This window comes from Mauremys reevesii, linkage group 2 (genome assembly GCF_016161935.1).
Source record: "Mauremys reevesii isolate NIE-2019 linkage group 2, ASM1616193v1, whole genome shotgun sequence".
In the NCBI taxonomy this organism is placed as follows: domain Eukaryota; kingdom Metazoa; phylum Chordata; order Testudines; family Geoemydidae; genus Mauremys; species Mauremys reevesii.
Window position 1 is genome coordinate 214780800 of NC_052624.1, and position 19041 is coordinate 214799840.

General features: G+C 44.6%; 1 long non-coding RNA gene across 2 annotated transcripts; it reads left to right on the forward strand.

Moving 5' to 3' along the window:
* The first annotated feature begins 4379 nt into the window (after positions 1-4379).
* On the forward strand, positions 4380-17396 carry LOC120398747. 2 transcript variants are annotated; one of them, XR_005594675.1, is made up of 3 exons: positions 4380-4445; positions 12345-12424; positions 16520-17396. It is a non-coding gene; the product is annotated as an uncharacterized LOC120398747 (long non-coding RNA). The 2 variants fall into 2 exon arrangements; XR_005594676.1 differs by lacking the exon at positions 4380-4445 and adding an exon at positions 4879-4964.
* The last annotated feature ends 1645 nt before the right edge of the window (positions 17397-19041 follow it).

Consider the following 19041-nt stretch of genomic DNA (forward strand, 5'->3'; position numbering starts at 1 on the left):
CTTCAACAAGAGAAATTGGGAGAGCCCCACTCCAGAATGCTCTATAATTCCATTTAGGGTCCTGACCTGTAATGTAAGAGACTCAAGTTCAAATCCCCTACTCTGAATAAGGCAGAACACAGGTCTTCTATGTTTTATGTGACTACTTTAGCCACAAGACTATACAGGACACTACCACTACCTCCTTCACACCTTCTGTGAATTTAATGCGCTTCCTTCCCAGTTTTTTTTTTTTTTGGGGGGGGGGGAGGCTGAAACTAGTCAGCAAATTCATATAGAATTCACAAATAGTTTTGGTTGACCCAAAACTACATTTTTTGGCAAATAAACTATTCCTTAAAACAGGGGCGGCTCTAGGAATTTGGCCGCCCCAAGCACACCGGTCCCGCAGCTCTGGGGGACCTCTTGCGGACGTGTCTGCGGAAGGTCCACCGGAGCTGCCTGCCACCCTGCCGGCAAAATGCCGCCCCAAACGCGCGCATGGCACACTGGGGTCTGGAGCCGGCCCTGCCTTAAAAAATAATTCACACAGCTCTTACAGGAAGGAGGCCATAGAAGCTCTTCCCTTACGGAAGTAGCAGGAAAGGCTCTCTCCATAATGCTCATTGAGGCAATAGGAAAGAAGATTCACTAATGCACTGGCCTGTGTACCAAGGGGTATGCTTTTCAGGGGGAAATGTTTGGACCCCAAGCCAGCTACTTTGTTTGCTGTGAACAGCAGCAAAGTGCAACAAAGGGCCATGTTCTCAGAAGGAGCAAATTGTCATAGCTCCATAAAGCTATGACAACTTACACATGTTATGGCTGTGACTCAAAATGTCTTATCTAGTAGTTAGGAATCCTCTCCTAGCCAGCAGGACAAACTGGGGAAAAAATGCAAGTGATGGTTGTCTTTCAAACTCAGCCCACAATTGCAGCTCCACCCACTCAGGCTACAAAAAAGATGGTGAAACTCATTGAACTAAGATCATCCCGTGTCTGTCTTACATGGTTTGATCAGTAGTGAAATAGTTAGGGTATGGCTACACTTGCAGCTGTACAGCACTGCCGCAGGAGCGCTCCCGCTGGAGCTCTCCCAGCGCTGCAGGTACTCCACCTCCCCGTGGGGATTAGCTTACAACCCTGGGAGCCGCGCTCTCAGCACTGGGGCAGTGTTTACACTGGCACTTTGCAGCACTGTAACTTGCTGTGCTCAGGGGTGTGTTTTTTCACACCCCTGAGCGAGAAAGTTGCAGCGCTGTAAAGCGCCAGTGTAGCCAAGGCCTTAGTGACGTTGACCTTTATGTTATCATCACTAGAATTGATACCCCATTGAGATGAATGAGGCAGTTCACACTTCTCTGAGCTATTGTTTCAAGCTATTGACTTACATCCAGTTCACATTGGAGGTTTTTTTTCATACACATATAGAATAGAGGCTTAATTTAAAAATAAATAGATTCCAGACCACAGCCTGAAACTCCCAGGGAAAAGCACCAGCTTGATGAACTGCTCTAAGCCATCCCATTTTTATGTCTGCTGACAGCATGTCATAATAAACTCTTCCCTGTAATATACTCTCTAAAATAAAGTTGGAAATCCTACAGAACGTATTGTATACAATGCCAAATGGAATTTGTGCCAGCCAAAGCCTTTGATATCTCCACATTATTAAATCACACAAAATATAAAGCAGTTTATTTATAAAAATACAAGGCATAATTCTCAGATAACTGTTCTGTTACATGTACTCTGGTTTCTGATTGACTAAAGCACATAGTAAATCTGTTTTTGCTAAATCAATCAGACTATAACAGGTCAGTAATGAGCATAACAAGCAACTGTCAATCTATTGTATGCAACATCCATCAGATAAAATGATTATATCAGTTTAAACCAGGGGCTTTATAAAACTATGAATCTGGTTGGTTGATAAGGAATCTAAGTGTGGGTATTGGTATGACAGCATCTGTCAGGAAAAGTTAGATGATTTCTCAGAGGAAAAACTATTACCAGGGCCAGCTTTAGGAAGTGCGGGGCCCAATTCGAACATTTTTGGCGGGGCCCTGGCAGGGATGACTAAAAAAAAAAAGCCTTTCATTTCTTCCTTGTATTATTTACTTTCCATAACTATATAAATAATAAATTTATATATTATGTACATTGATTCATATATGTTGTTGATTGGTTATTAATGAACGCCGTTTCACATGTGTGGGTCACCGCCAATCCCTGGGGGTGTGCACATGTGTGGGTCCCAGCTGCTCCCTGCCCTCCCTCATTGAAGCAGGTGTGCAGGGTTACTGCCCTGGGAACTGCAGGGCAGCAGTGGACATGGGGCTGGTTGGAGGCAGGGCAGGGGCTGACTGGAGGTAGGGTCTGGCTGCAGGCAAGGCAAGGGGTGCGGGGCTGGCTGGAGACGGGGGTGTGGGGTGGGCTGGCTGGCTTCAGGCAGGGCCGCAGGGGAGTGCAGCAGGGGTTGGCAGGGCTGGAGACAGAGGATTGTGGGACTGGCTGGCTTCAGGCAGGGGGGTGCAGCAGGGGTTGGCTGGAGACAGAGCAGGGGGTGCAGGGCTGGGTGCGGGCAGGGGTGTGTGTAGGGCTGGCTGACTTTGGGCAGGGCCACAGGGGTGTGTGGCAGGGGTTGGCTGGAGACAGGGCAGGGGGTTTGGCAGGGGCTGGCTGTGGGCACGGGGTGCAGAGCTGGCTGCAGGCATGGGGGGGCAGAGCTGGTGCAGGCAGGGCAAGGCAAGGGCTGCAGCAGAGGCAGCTGGAGCCCTGGCCCTTTAAATAGCCCCCAAGACCCCCGCTATCCCAGGGCTCTGGGGGCTATTTAAAGGGCCCTGGGCTCCCCTGCTTCTACCCCGCCTCAGACCTTTTAAATAGCCGCGGGAGCCCTGATGAATGCATAGGGGCAACAGGGCTCCGTCGGCTATTTAAAGGACCGGGGTGGCAGAGGCAGCTGGAGCCCCAGCCCTTTAAATAGTCCCCGGAGCCCCCCGCTACCCCAGGGCGCCAACTGGGAGAGCGGGGCTGCAGGGTAGGGCTTGCCGCACTGCGGCCGAAGCTCCAGCCGGGGCCGCGGGGCTTGCCACGCTCCGGCCGGAGCTGCAGCTGGGAGAGCGGGGCCGCGGGGCTTGCCGCGCTCCGGCCGGAGCTGCAGCTGGGGCCGCGGGGCTTGCCGCGCTCCGGCCGGAGCTGCAGCTGGGAGAGTGGGGCCGCGGGGCAGCCGCGCTCCCCCCTGCGCTTTGGTCAGGGGAGCGGGGCCACAGAAGACCCCGGAGCAGGGAGACGGCAGCCGGAGTAAGTTTAAAAAAAAATTAAAATGGCGCCAAAGGTGCAGGGCCCGATTCCCAGGAATCGGGCGAATCGGCCTAAAGCCGGCCCTGACTATTACCCACCCCAGGGAAGAAAATTAGTTAAGGGAAACCTCCCTTCCGTCCCCCAGATATAATCTCGTAAAATCTGTGCTTGGTTTTTGTGAATGGATGCTTTCAGTGCTCAGCAAACATTGGGAAGAGTGGCACAATCCTATACTCATACACACAGTCTAGTACTCAGGCAGGGTGGGAAATGCTTTTCCCATTCTACCTAGGGACAAACCTGAGACCGTTTAGCATTAAAACAAGAAAAAACAGCCGCTCACCCCTAGCCTGCTGGTTAGGGCACACAGCACAGCTGCAAGAAACCCAGGTTCTAGTGCCTACTCCACATAACTAGGAGCAGGGCTTTGAACCACTGTCTCCTACATCCAACTGTTTGCTCTCAGTTGGAGCTGTTCCTCTGTGTAAAAAAGTAAAGCTGTAAAAGACTCAAAAAACCTTCATGGTTTTTAAAGCCAATATCATGATTGGGGGGAGGGCTGACTCATGATTGTTTGAACCTGTGGGCCTGGCAGTACTGCATCCCCCTGAGCAAAGCACATCCTACCCAACTCCTTCCAGCTATCATAGTCCCCCTGTCAGCTCCTCCCGATTCCCACTATTCCTTTGAAGAGAGGACCCGAGTGACTTCTTGCACCACTCAAGGGAGAGAGCCTCTTTTCCAGCATTTCCAGTGCACTGCTCCAACCTTCCCTCCTAAACTACCAGCAATCTAAGAACAGATGAATGCCAAGTGTTACTGTTCTCCAGTATTTCACACCGCCCCATCTCCTAACCCATCAGTGCAGAGAGAACACTGTGCTACTGCAATTGAGAGGGGAGTTGGTGAGCACCTAGTCTCTGCCTCACACCTGTATGGTTTTCTGCAGCACAGGAGAGAAATCCCTGACTTGTTTTCTATCACAGCTGCTTCCCATGCACAGCAACTCAGGCTGATTCCACACACTTGGGCATGCCTGCTGCAACCAGGAGTGATATAAGACCTACAGCAAGAGGTATGTAGCCAATGCTGTAAGGGGTGAGTTAATAGCCATGGCTACTGCTATCAATGGTGTGCATTTCAGAAATCAATGGGAGCTGCATGTATGTAACTAATGGCCAATTTGGGATAGAGGTTACAACTCACAAACACTGTTAAACTGCTAGTTGTGTCATAGTTTTGCTGTAATGTCAATAGCTTAATGTTCTGGGCTGATTCTTGTTGAACATCACAGAAGATGAATATACAAGATGTTTCTAATTATCTGTATTATTCCCCTGATGGGGTGAGGAAATGGCAGCAACCATGTTTTGTTTTGTTTTTTTGCACTACTCTCATTTTACTACTTTATGCTATTGTCCTGTTTACATATTTGGACACTGACTTGGAAAGTTTGTCAGTATTGTTATCCTAATCCCTCCTTTGCTGAAACACCCAAACAGGAGATAATGTGCAAATCAGGCCACATGTGTCAACTTGCTGGCCCATATTGCTTTAAAAATGTTGAGGCCAAATCCCGTTCTAGCTGAGCAGTGATGCTGCCTGCAGTATCCCCTGCAGGACTCTGTGGGGGAGGCACCGCTCTGTGATGTTCATTGTGCTGTTCCTTTGAGTCCTCCTCTGTGAGTCTGTTTCTGTTAGCTAAATGCTGACTGCAGCAGTGTTTGCCAGAAGCTGGGAATGGGTGACAGGGGATGGATCACTTGATGATTACCTGTTCTGTTCACTCTCTCTGAAGCATCTGGCATTAGCCACTGCCCAGTATGGCTGCTCTTATGCCTTGGGGTCTAGGCATGTCCTCTAAGCCATGCAGACCTCATGGTCCTGTGGGAATGTGGTGAGTAGGCTGGTGCATTAGCCAGGCCCACCTCCTGCCATATTTGTGCTTTCAGGGGGAAGAGGATGAGAAAAGCTGCCTGTGCTGTCTTTGCCCATAGCACTCTAGCCCAATATATGGCTAATCTCTCTGTGCTTCAGTTCCCTCTCTGTAAAATTAGAATAATAATGGCCCTTCACCTCACTGGAGTGTTGTAAAGATAAATTTATTCATATTTGTGGAGCAATCAGATACTCTAGTGATGAGTAGAGCTGGGTGGGAATTTTCTGGTGAGCCAAGTTTTCATTGGAAAATGCTGATTTGGGCAGAATGTTTGCTTGTGTGCAAGTATCTGCCTGACATCTCGTGTCATCTTGGTTTATTATATTAATAAAATATAACATAAAACATGAAATGTTACTTTCAGATGCTGTGGTGCTCATTTTTCCCATGTGGCCTTGTTCTTACGGGGAAATCCACTTGCATGTGTTTGTAACATAGTGACTGGGATGGGTTGGAGCAGAAGGGAGAATAGGCAGAAGAGCCTCTGCCCACGAGAGCACATTCCCCTCCAAAGTCTGGAATGGAACCCAAGATTCCTGAGCCTCACCATTCCCTGACAACAGCACAGATCTGTGAAACCCAATGACCCACACAGAAGGTGTTAACTACTATTGCTACCAGTTACTCTGTTAGCTCAAGCACAGTCCATGTGGTAGATCTAAAGATTCCAACCCTGCTGTTGACCCATGTAGTTGTTAATACGATGCCATATGATGGAATTTCTATTTTTTTTAAACATTTAGGAACATTTTAAAACTATGTTAAAAGACCAATAAGGGCAAAAAGTCAAGCATTTTAAAATTAGGAAATGGCAGAATTACAATTGCCAGTGCAACCATCATTTATCCCCTTTGTGCAGGTACATTATGACAGTCTCTAATTACATGATCACATTCTATTTTCCACAGGACCCCTGTGTCATTCAGTGTAGAGAATGAACCTGCTCTGAGGATGAGCAAGGGTTCTGTAGCATAGGAGACTGTTGTCTTAAGTCTGAAGGTATGCAGGGGTTGCAGGAAGAGAAAATATAGTCTCACGGTTAAGGCAGTTGAATGTCACTATGGAGAATTGCATTCTAGCCGTATCTCTGCCATGGAGTTCATATGTCACTTAAATAATTTTTTTTTGCCAGTAGCCAGTCACTGTGTGTTCCTCATTTTCTGAGTGTCTGACAATTGAGGCCTGGGGTCTGATTAGCAGAAGTGCTGGGCACTCTCAGTTGCCACTGAAGTCAGTGGGAGCTGTGCTTTGAACATGTAAAGTGCTATATAATGGTCAGAACTCTAAAAAATCAGGTTCAAGGTGTCTGAAATTGGGCACCCAAAATTAGTGGATACTTTTGACCTTAATCTCTCTGTGCTTCAGTTCCCTCTCTGTAAAATTAGAATAATAATGGCCCTTTACCTCACTGGAGTGTTGTAAAGATAAATTTATTCATATTTGTGGAGCAATCAGATACTCTAGTGATGAGTAGAGCTGGGTGGGAATTTTCTGGTGAGCCAAGTTTTCATTGGAAAATGCTGATTTGTTGAATCCACCATGAGGAATGCCCTAGGACCAGGCATGTCAGGGCTTCCGGGTCCACAGCTCCTTGGAAGCCCTGCTAATTATGTGGCAGTGAGGAAGTGGCTGGATCTACACTAGAAGTGCTATATTGGCACCTCTGTAGTGCCTCTGGTGAAAACACTCTATGCCAATGGGAGGCAGCTCTCCTGTCAGCATAATAAATCCACCTTCACGAGAGGTGGTAGCTATGGCAGTGGGAAAAGCTCTCTCACAGACATAGCGATGTCCACACTTGTGCTTAGGTCAATGTAACTAACATTGGTCAGGAGGGTGGCTTATTCACATCCCTGAGCGACATAAGTTATATCGAAGTAAGTGATAGTGTAGGTCTGGCCTTCGTTGTTCATTTCCAGACTTTTTCACCTTTGGGGTTTTTAAGAAGTGTAAAGATTTTGGACAAAAGGTATAATTGGGAGTGTTAATAGCATTCAGTCAAAACACCTCTTCAACCTTAACTTTTAGCTGAAATTAACTGAAACTTCAAAGTTCAGATCCTGTGTGTAAAGCATCAGGGCGCCAGTACTGCAGTTAGAAGGAGCAAATACTGATCACGTAAAGCTCCCAGAAATAGTCAGACGCTTTTAGCTAAATATTCTGGGTGAGATCCTGGCCCCACCAAATAGGAATTTTTCTACTGATTTCAATAGGACCAGGATTTCACCCTCTGACTTCTGTATGGGATAATGGCCATTGTAGTGTTTTTAAAGCAGGAGTCAGGTTAATCAGGAGAGAAAGCTCAGTATTTATTTGATTGCATAAGCACTCAGCTCAGTGTGAGTCTGCTCAGAATTCTGCAAACACACTAGGCATGCTCAGAGGCTTAACATGGGTATTAGCATAGTCACTCCTATATTAACATTACTTCATTTTCATAGTATCACCCTTACTAGCAACATAATACCTGTCTGACCAGCCATGGCATGACCAGTCACATGGCTCTTCCATTGTCACCACTAGGAGTTTGGGGAATAATAGTAATTATATTAATTTAAAAAAGTTAAATAAAATGTAAAATCATCAAAGAGTCTTGTGGCACCTTATAGACTAACAGACATTTGGGAGCATGAGCTTTCATGGGTGAATACATGCATGCATCTGACGAAGTGGGTATTCACCCACGAAAGCTCATGCTCCCAAACGTCTGTTAGTCTATAAGGTGCCACAAGACTCTTTGCTGCTTTTACAGAGCCAGACTAACACAGCTACCCCTCTGATACTTGTAAAATCATCATGATGCTTTGCGGTTCAGGTACTGGACTGGGACTCAGAAGACCTAGGTTCAGTTCCTAGATCTTCCATGGACTTTCTGTCTGACCCTGGGCAAATTATTTAATCTCTCTTTGTCACCCCCCTGTAAAATGAGGCAATAATACTTTCTTCCATCCTTTGCCTGTCTTGTCTATTTAGAAGGTAAGTCAAATATTTAATAAATAATATGCACTCTATAAAGTATCTCTGCCACTGTTTCCCCTCCCCTTGCTCCTTTCCCTTTTAAATTTCCCTGTCCCTGCCCTTACTCCAATTCTCTTCTGCTTCAATCTTGACTTGCCCCAACAACGTTAAAACTACAGAGCTCTAAAATTAAACACGGAATTGGCACGGTGTCTAGTTTTTACCCTGTAAAGAGAGAAGTGCCAGAGACTCCAGGAAGTCCACTAGGGATTCTGCTGTTGCTATTGATTTTAGGTGGAAGGTGTTCAGATACTATGGCAATGGGCAGCAATTTAAAACTCTAAGCTAATTAGGTATATATTTGTCCTGCACCTAGCACAAGGGGATGCCAAACTTGACTGAGGTCTGCAGTGGTATATCAATATGCATGTCTTTGCACTTGCTACAAGCTCTGTAGGCGGGGGTGAAGAACCACTTTTAAGCAGTAGTCCCATTCTAAATCAGTACGGCTGCTGCCAGAGCAGTCTGGAGTCTTGCTCCAGCAGCGTGGTTACAATACCCCTGAGATTTGACCCTTCAGCCTTCCATCCAGACAGAAGGGAGCCGGGCCAAATTTCAGTGAGTGGCTTTGCAACCTAGTACACAGGGTAACAACACTACTCATTGGGTGGTGTCATAAGCTGGTGTACGGCAGTCTGTTCCTGCACAGGGGAACCGGCCGAGAACTTGACTCCTGGAGGCACCTGCTCATGCACTGTGTGGGTAAGAGAGAGAGTGGAGACTCCCTGGCTGGGGGAAGAGATCCAGGGTCCCTGCAGGAGGATGAGGGAATGAGCGTGGACTGGAACTGGCCCTCCCAAGAACTATCTGCATTGGTGCCACTGCACTGATCCCTCTTCTTCCACAGTGAGTGAGTACTGGAAGTAGCACCTTACCTCTGTCACCGGGAAACTGTTGCCTCTGAAAAAGCAGGCTGTATCTTAATCTCAGACACATAACAAATCATGAGTAAATGCAGCAGTGACCCTAGGTACAGTGAGAACCTGCAGGAGGCTTCCAAGTAGAAAAAACTGTTTCAGTACATGGTGTCCAATAGCTGAAGATTTGCCTTGGCCCAGCTTGTGAGTCTGTAAACAATATACTATATTAACATGTTGGCATGCATTCAGCCAATCCAACACACAGCTTTATTTCAGCAGGGAGAGCTCTTTTACAACTCCCCATATGTCAGGGACTTTCCAAGGCTAAGGTACTGTGGAATACATTTTCAGTCCTGGCTGTCTGTTTTGGGCTGATCCATTGCCCATTGCAGTGAATAGAAGGGTTCCTATTGACTGCAATGAGCATTGGATCAGGACCTATGATCATGTGCAAAAATATATAAACACTTGCTTGACCCTTTCAATTGTTTCGGTGGGTTTTAAGGATACAGATTTTATCAGTTGTGTATATTAGTTGGATGATTTCAAGTGTATGTTCAGATGTTAGAAATTTTGAATCCTGTGTGCTAGTGTTTGCACCTGTAAAATTTGGGGAGTGTGTATGTGTGCACAATTTTGTGCGTTCAAATACGGAGGCCTTTTTATAAAACATAGCCCAGTGGGTACCTACCTGCCTGCTGGTGAATCGCCTGCATTGTGGTATTTTAGCCCTTTACTTTCTCCCACTACATTCTGCAATGTATCAGAAGGAGGAATTATCAGCTCTCTGCCAAAAATAGAAACAAATTGCTTTACATGTAAAATCAGCTTGTTTTAGCTGGCAAAATAGCTCTGAGACCATACAATGGCCTACTCCAGCTGAAATGAAGAGGCACACAGAGCCTCCTGCTGTTCATAGATTTGAAAACAAGCTAGAAAATGGAGGAGGTTGGGTCATCCCCATTAATCCTTTGGTTGCTAGCTGGATTCCATTTTGACAGGTACATCAATGTGAAAGAAAGGAACAGCCCAAGGATTATATCTCTGTCATAAACAGGGGCAGTTCCCATAGGGAGTTTCACTTGCTTACACATAATCTAAATTCATTCCTCCACACCTAGATGTATTAGTTAGCTGTTCTTCGGTGTATGCTGATGAACCAGGCAATAGCAAGGCCTCTGATCTCTATTGTGTAAGGGAGCAAATGATCAGTAAAACCAGCCATATATAGCTGTAAATCACAGAAGGGAGTGGAGACAATGTGGCATGCATACCTCCTTCTCCTGAGGCCTAACAGCCCCTCAATGCCATATTTCTAACCTTAGAATACTTCTGGTATGATCAGTAGTTTGCTGCAGGGCACAGCGCCAAGGAATAGCCCCACAACACAAAATGTTGGACTCCCCATACTGGCAGAAGTGGAAGGATCACACAGTGGTGATGCTAAGCATGCCAAGGTTGTGCCTATTAAAGAAATTTGCATATCACATGTATAATTCTTACTCAATGCAGTATTAATTTCTGACATACAGCTTCTATGCCATCAGTTGGATGTAGTGCATAGTTATGGATTAATGCTAGCTTAGTCACAAAGCCATCTGTGCTAACATGGGGATGGCAGGGCAGGATATGGTATAGAGATAGACTGGCTCTCTGCAGGGATGTGATCAGATTGGTGGGGTTAGGGCCTGGATTTCCCACAGATCACTATGCTGCGTGTGATTAGGAGGCCTTGTGAAATATAGGATCATAGAAACCAAGAGTCCCATATTTATGTGTGGGAGTCTGTTGACGCCACTGTAAAGTATGGTAAACCATCTCTAGATGCTTAGAGTCAATGGGGCAGGAATTGTCCCTATCACCAAATCTAACATTTTTCAACTTTTTTTTTTAAATGATGTTGGAGTTGAGCACACAGTAAAGTGGAATTAAAGTAAATGGAGCTGGATAAACTATTTGCAGTGAATATTTTTTCTGCAAATTTAATCCTTTTTCTGTTTGAATTATCTGTGAACAGACATCAGTGGTTATGGTTTGCTATTCTAAATTATTTAACGAATGCTTTATATGAACACATTTCAGCCGATGAACTACTCTCAAACTCTATGTGACTATTGCTGTAATTTGTTGTTTGTGCTGTGATTGCTCACCTGCATCAAAAGATACTGTTTTTGCTTCCCTATTGGAAGACCAGAGTTGAAAGTAAGCCGGTCCGGTCTGGCATACGGGCAAGAGTCAGTATGCCGGACCGGACCAGCTTCCCCAGGCCGGTGATTTAAAGGGCCCGGGGCTCCCGGCAGTGGCCAGGAGCACCGGGCCTTTTAAATCACCGCCAGAGCCCCAGCAGCCGCTACTACCCCAGGGGCTCCAGCAGCGGGGCTCAGGCAGCGATTTAAAGGGCCCAGGGCCCTGGCCAGTGTGGGGAGCCCCCAGCCCTTTAAATCACTGCTGGAGCCCCGCTGCCGGGAGGCAGCAATTAAAAGGGCTCAGGGCAGTAGTGGTGGCTGGAGTCCCAGGCCCTTTAAATCGCCACTGTAGCCCCACTGCCAGAGCTCCTGGGGTAGCGGCGGCAGCCGGGGCTCTGGCAGCGGTTTAAAAGGCCTGGGGCTCCAGCTGCCCTATGGTTCCGGGCCCTTTAAATCACTGCCCAAGTCCCACTGCCGGAGCCCCTGGGGCAGCGGTGGCCGGGCTCCGGCGGTGATTTAAAGGGCCGGGGGCTCTAGGTGCTGCTACTGCAGTGGAGCCTCAGGCCCTTTAAATCTTGATTTAAGGGCCTGGGGATTTAAAGGCCCCGCCTCTTCCAGTTGAGGCACGCCCCTTCTGGTTGAAGCCCTGCACCCCTGCTCAGGACTCCGGCGTACCGGTAAGTCCTTTAAGTTACTTTCACCCCTGTGGAAGACTGAGGCTTTATAAACAGGAGGAGGGTTGAAATAAGTCTGTTGAGATGAGAACATTTTCACAAACACATAAGAGGCCTGTGTCTGAGATGAGAAGAAATGAGAGAGAATGAACTTATTTAAAAATAATAACCGTATTTCACATTGTTATAGCACCTGCTACCCAAGGAACTCAAAACATTCATTACACATGAATTAATTACCACACACGCTTTCCAAGATAGGTGCTATTATCCCCATTTTAGAGAAGAGGAAGCTGAGCATAGAGAAATTAAGGGACTTGCTCTTTGTCACAGAAAAAGTCTGTGATAGAGCTAGAGAATTGAACTCAAGTCTCTCACTTCCTAGGTTTGTTCCTTAACCACAGAACCAAAGTATTGCCATCTGACAAGCAACAAGAGCATGTAAGAGCAGCAAAGTGATTTTATGTAAGTTTTTTTTTATTCTGAGGTTTTTTTTTATGACTCTTCACCTAAAAATTTAAGATTCAAATGTAGGTGTCCCATGGAACTCTCCACCCAGTGATGGTCTGTCCTGCACCTACCCATTCACTTTTATGAAAAAAAAATTGCATAGATACACCCTGTTAATTTTCATCTTCTTCAGAAGTGATGTCTTTGCTCATATTTTTGTAATTAAGTATGTTCTGTTGATCTATTTTCATTATGCTGCATTTCCACCTCGCTGACTAAGAGGAACAAGCCATGAACTGCTGATCATAGCTCATCCTGGCCAAGGGAGATAATCAAAGAGATGCTTAGATCTGTTTTCCATACAGTCTGTTAATTTTGAACAATATATTTTTTTTCCTCCTGGGAATATGACTTATTAATCAGAACTTCAAAAGACAGATGGGGGCAGGGAGAAATAAGCTATGTACAATACAATGTTATGGGCCACATCCACAAATTGATTCAGTTTTACTTCACTGTTACTCTGTTGATATCAATGAAGTTGCCACTGTGTAAATGAGATTCTCTGTCTTTTTCTCAGAACATTTTGGTTTGATTCATATAAGGCAACATTAAAAACATGTTTTAGTTCTTGTAAAATACATGTGTGAAAGATAGCAGAGGAAACCCCAAGCCTATTTAAAATATAAAATAAACCATTAAGGGGCTTCAAGCACTTTTTGCGTTCTTGAGAGGGAAAATAGGTAGAAAAAATATATTGTTCTGTAATGCTGCTAAAGACGTTTCCAAAAATCTGGGCTATTTTTTACCTAAGTTAAACAAAGCAACAGTCCAGTCTTCTGTGCCTCCAGCATGTCAAAAAATGTTTTAACAGAAGTAACTTGCTTATTTCACCATTTCCTCTGTTCCTCTACATATCAGATGTGTGTTTCATTAGCCAATATTGTCAACCACAATCACTAGTCAGGACACAAAAAACTAGATTTCTAGCCCTCGTGGTTGTACAACCACGAGGGCTAGAAAGCTAGTTTTCTTTTCTTTTGTTGTTTTTCAAGGAAAGCGGAGATTCTTTTGTAAGCATTTTACTCCAGGAGATGGGACTTTAAGAAAGACACCAAATACTATGAAACTCATTATAACATCATGGGACTTGGCAGCACCAATACACAGGGAGCAACATATATAGATTAATATTATTCACATACAATTTGCCTGGAAGAGGTAGGCTTTGCAGTCCCTTCAAACAGATTAATGGTTCTTGTGTAAGGATTTCTATGCATGGAGCCCTAGAATGAGTGTGAAATGACATTACTGACAGACAAATGTAGCTACAACATTCCTTTTCCTTAACTCTAGCTAGACAGTTACATTTTGACTTTAAATTAGGCAAGCGAGACAATCTTCACGGCATGATTTACCTGCCAAACATTCTCAACCACAACATCACCTGATAAATCTTTACTTGCTTGGCATTTCAGTTTTCATCCTGCATTCCCTAGTTTGAAAACCACTCCATTATTTCTGTTTTATGCTGGCTCTTTTCCTGCCCATTCAGGGCTGTTAAACAGAAGGGGGCTTTATTGGGTAAGTCCAAACCAAATCACCCTCCCCCCTGGGCTGTGGGTATCAAAGGCAGGGGAAGGCTCAGCCTACCCAAACTGCCTGTGTGGCCCCGCCCACACACCAGCCCCAGACTCCTTCCTGCCACACTCTGCTGCGGCTCTTGGCAGGGCCCAGGCCAGTGGCGCCAGAACCGGAGGAGTCAGGGGGATGCTGTGTCAAACCCTCCACCTGCCAGTGGTGCGGGGGGCCCGAGAGCAGCCCCCAGCTTGTGTCTCTGCCCCCGGTCCCCTGCCCGGGGCATGTGGAGGGTCTGCACTGCGGCTTCCCACAGCTTCCCATGCGACTCTTACCATGGCCAGACTGCAGTTCTGAGGCCCCACCCCCTGGCCAGAGCCGGGTTGGGGTAAGAGCCATGCAGGCAGTTGTGGGGAGCTTGGGTCCCTCTACCTGTCTGAGGATGGGGACCTGGGAGGTGGGGACACAGGCTGGGGACTGCTTTCTAAGGCTTTTGTGGATTTCATTCTGACACCTGTCTCTCTCTCTCTCTCTCCCCATTCATTGTATGGGGAGCCTAGGGGCCTAATCCAGCTTTGTGGATCACGGTGTTGCCCTGGTGATGTTGTAGACACCCAAAAGTGAGGCATTTTGATGCTCACCATTGCAACAGCTAAGTCCAACAGCGTTGGATCCCGCCCCAAGTTCCTATTGGACAAGAACTGGATGTCTCTGGTTTTAGTCAGACACCACACCTGAAGCTGAGGCTATAGTAAAATAGCCCAGTCCAATGTTTGATTTACTTCTTGTGTTACTGGGAAGATATTCACATTTATGTTTACTTCAAATAGGTGCCCCAGCTTTTTAGGTTCAAAGGTCACTGTCTGTATTCAGGTGCATGTTATTTCCCTTTTATTGCTTTAGAAAGTGTTCCTTGCTCATCACATTTAGCCTAAAAATCTACTCTAATTGAAGGATGGAAAGTCCTGTGTGAAGTTGGGTATTGCTGATGTAAATTGTATTGTTCTATGAGAGAGGACTTAGTCATTTATTATTAGTTTCCATATTGCTCATTGTAATGAGTGAATAGTTATTGGCTTGAATGTATTTTCAAATATGAAGTTTAATAAAACAAACTTTAGTATAAAAAGACTGGTTGTGATTTGAACTGCTTACATAAAATCTGCAACCTAATTGGAAAATGTTATTTTTTATTCTCTTATTGTTACTCCCTCTGTTATGAGATGAAGCCAAATGTGCGTTCATGGGTGGTGTACAGAATTAATTCTCTGAGAGAACAAAGAAACACATGGTAGCATAACAAACAATGTTATGGGTTTTTTGTTTTTTTTTTCCAAAGCTCTATTGACTGGTGATATTCAGTCCCCAAGACTCTTCCACCATTGTTAGTTTTATTCCTTGTAGATTCATTTACACAAGTCCTGATCCAGCTCCCTAAACAGAGTTCATCTGCTTTTCAGGGTGGCTGGCTTTCTTCTGAGATATTAAAGCAGGAGTTCTTTCATTACCTGTACTTGCTAATTCAGGGATTTTTATGTCAGATGCCATAGACTGAACCTCATTAGCCTGTGGTGTTAATCATGTGAATTAATTTATGTCTGAGGATGGAAGTGATCCCAGCTGGTGTGACACAGAAGTCATTTCAGATTTTCATAATAGAGGAAAAATGTCATTGTTTTTCAGATTAGACAATTCCATTTGCCTTACCCTGTTATTTCATTTCTTCTATTACTGAGGGTTGTGGAGAAAAGAATACAGCTCTTTCCAACATTAGTGACAGTGAGAAGCACAAATAATCTTAAAGAAAATTTATTTTTTAAAGAATGTTAACCTCTGAGCCAGACTGTCCTATATTAGGGGAAAAACTGTAAGTTTCAACTCAGTTTCCTCCAAATCATTCCATCACGGGAAGGATTTGTCCCAATTATAATACAGGCAAGGCCTGGCTCCTTGCACCAGCAGATGTCCATGTTCTGCATGGCTCTTGGGACAATTGTTAAGCATTTGCAAGGCTGCCCGGGCCAATACCTCTCTAATGAGAATGTTTCCAGTAATAGCCATTTAATCTATCCTTCGCTGCTTTCCCTGTGACTGTTCAGCAGTGGCAGTTCTGAGCCAGAGTTAATAATGCTGGGACAGTATCCACGCCTAATCAGATAGGCCATGGATAGTGTCTGTGCCTGCCCCACCTCTGGCTCTCACATACCTCAGTTCCATGCACCCCAAGTTTCCACAGGTTGCAGGGAAAGGAACATGTCACTGAGTCAGTGTTTCCCTCTTTCCTTATGCGCGCCCTATCATTATCACCTGACAGGTATATTCATGGAGATGGCTATATGGCCCTAAAAAGAAGACTGTTACTTTTCTTTAATTGTAACCACCATTAAAGCTTAAAAATGCAATTTGTTCCCTGTTTCACCTATTTCTGTTTGACAAATATTTTTCTTCTGTTGCTAATGAAGCTGAAATTAATCTGAGTGTTTTTGTTTCTTTCCTTGGTTACACCATCTGCATCGTGATGATCTGATCCAGAAATCTCATGGCTAGTGAGGCAGCAGCCAGAAGCCTGACAAAGAGCCATTGGGGTTGACAAACGCTGATAGGTTAAGCCATGATAACAGTGTCAACGGGAAGGCAAACTCAGCTAACAGACGCTTGCCCTTGATAACCTGCACCAACTCCACAGTAAGAGTCTACCCAAACCCTTCAGCTTCATGGCCTACAATGAACCAAAAACAGATTATCCAAGATGACTGCATCACTTTGGGAATAAGATTAGTTGGGCCCTGATTCAAGAAAGCATCCCTAGTCAAGAGAGCACCAATACATGTGCTTAATTTGGACTTTGGTTAGCTGCTGCCTGCAAAGTGAGCAGGAAGAGCTCACCCATAGTGTGCATTATTTTAAAATGGTACCGTGTGTGTGTGTGTGGTTGTGGGGTTTTTTGTTTTTTGGGTTTTTTGGTGGGGTAAGGGACTAATAATATTATTTCTTGTCACCAAAATTGTGGAATATTTGAATCTGGAAAAGATTTTTCTCTAGAAAATCATTTTTAAGTAGGTCATATTTCACCCTGGGTCATATTTGACCCTACTGATAGTATCCCTTTAACTAAATGCATTCTTAAAAGTAATTGGTTCATTCAGATTCTGAGTGAGCAGAAATAATATTCCCAGTGTATTTAGGATAGCAACAAAAACAAGTGACCATATCCTAAAGAATATTCAGTCAGAATTGTTGTAGTTCAGCCTAGCTTGCTGCAGTGGAACATTTCCAATGATTAATTACATTACCTTTGCCTACCGGTGTCTCAGGATGTATCTCTGACAATTTATACTTCAGTGCACAACAGTAAGAGGTAAACTGGACAGGCTGTACTACTTCAACTGTAGAGACACCATACAGGACAGGCTGTGTGGGCGGCGGGGCTACAAAGTAGGCAAGCAGCAGCAGTGCAGCGCGCCGCCGCCCCTTCCCGGTCGGCGGGTCCTCCCTTCCCGGCTCGGCTTGAGCTCCCGCGCCGGCAGCCGGCAGGCATGGCGGCGGCTCCACTCGGAGCTCAAATGCCCCGGAAGCGGCCGCCCCAAGCGCCTGCTTGGCGCGCTGGTGTCTAGAGCCGCCCCTGGGCTGTGTGCATTCCTCCAAACAATTCTACTCTCCCACCTAGCACTTGTGAGTTTCTTTCTGAAGACATTGCGGAAAAATGAAGAACTTACTTAAATATATTTTACAAAGTATATCTCAAAACAAAGTGTTATGAACATAACATGAACATATGTAAGCTACTTTCTCTCTTCAAGCTATACTACTGTCATTTTCATACTATATCTCACAAAAGGAATGAGAAGACGGGAGGAGTTACACCTCCACTAAAGGTGTTTATTCTTTAATATATTATTTAATCTTTCATGTTTCATACCCATTTGAACATAAAAATATTTAAAATTTTGCAACAACAAAAAAACGTAATAGGGATTGTAATTACGTGACCTTCTCTTGACTGGAAACTTCTTACACTGGAATTCCATACTCGATAAGTACCGACTTAGAGCTTAATCTTTCTAGGAGCTGAGCACTCAACTCCTATTGACTTCAAATTTCCTATATTGCACGATGGAGCATGAAAGCAGCGGGGTCCTGGGATCCAAAAAGAAACAAATTTCAAAGCCAATAACGTGCTGAATGCTAGAGCTGGTTGAAAATTTTCTGTCAAAACTGTTTTTGATGGAGAAATAGGGATTTTGACTAAATGAATTTTGTGAAAACTCTGCTTTTTGTGGAATGTGACTTTTTTTGTCAAAGTATGTTTTGTTTTGTTTTTATTTTAGGCTAAAAACATTTTGGTTTTTGAGTTTTCAATGAACAATCAAAATTTCCCATGGACAAAAATAACATTTTTCCAACTAGCTGTACTGAATGCTGCTTTTAATCAGACTATTGGTGGCATTCAGCTAAAGTTGAGGGAAATTTAATAATTCCTTGTGCTGTTCACCTTTAATTAGGCACTATATTTTTTTTCTAGGAAGCTTAGTTTTGTCACCATGGGCCCAGTTCAATACCTATTAAAGTCAATTGAAGGACTCTTAATGACTTTAATGGGAATTAGATCAGATCTTATGAACATAGCACATTTTGGGGCACTGTAAAGGTAAAAGAATAATAATACTGCATCCAACTCCTACAATTAATGAAGGAGTTCATGAAGGAGTAAAGAAACAACTGAAGCCATAAATGCTGGCTTTAAATTCAGATGGCTTTGTAAGTCTTTGGTAATATGACAAACTGTGCACTATATTTATAGGGTTTGGTACTTTGGATACCTCCTCATATACTCTGAGTACTGTGCTGTTATGCACTACACAGGATAACTTACCCTTTGCTTCTCACTTTCCCAATGGAAAACCCACAAGATATTTTAAACTCAGTAACAAAGTAGGTTTAGAGAATTTAAATACAGTAATGAATTAAAGTGAGGCAGAGGACCACATTTTGCTCTTAGTTACACTCCTGCAAATGCATTGACATCAGTGACGCTTCATGCATGTAAAAGATGG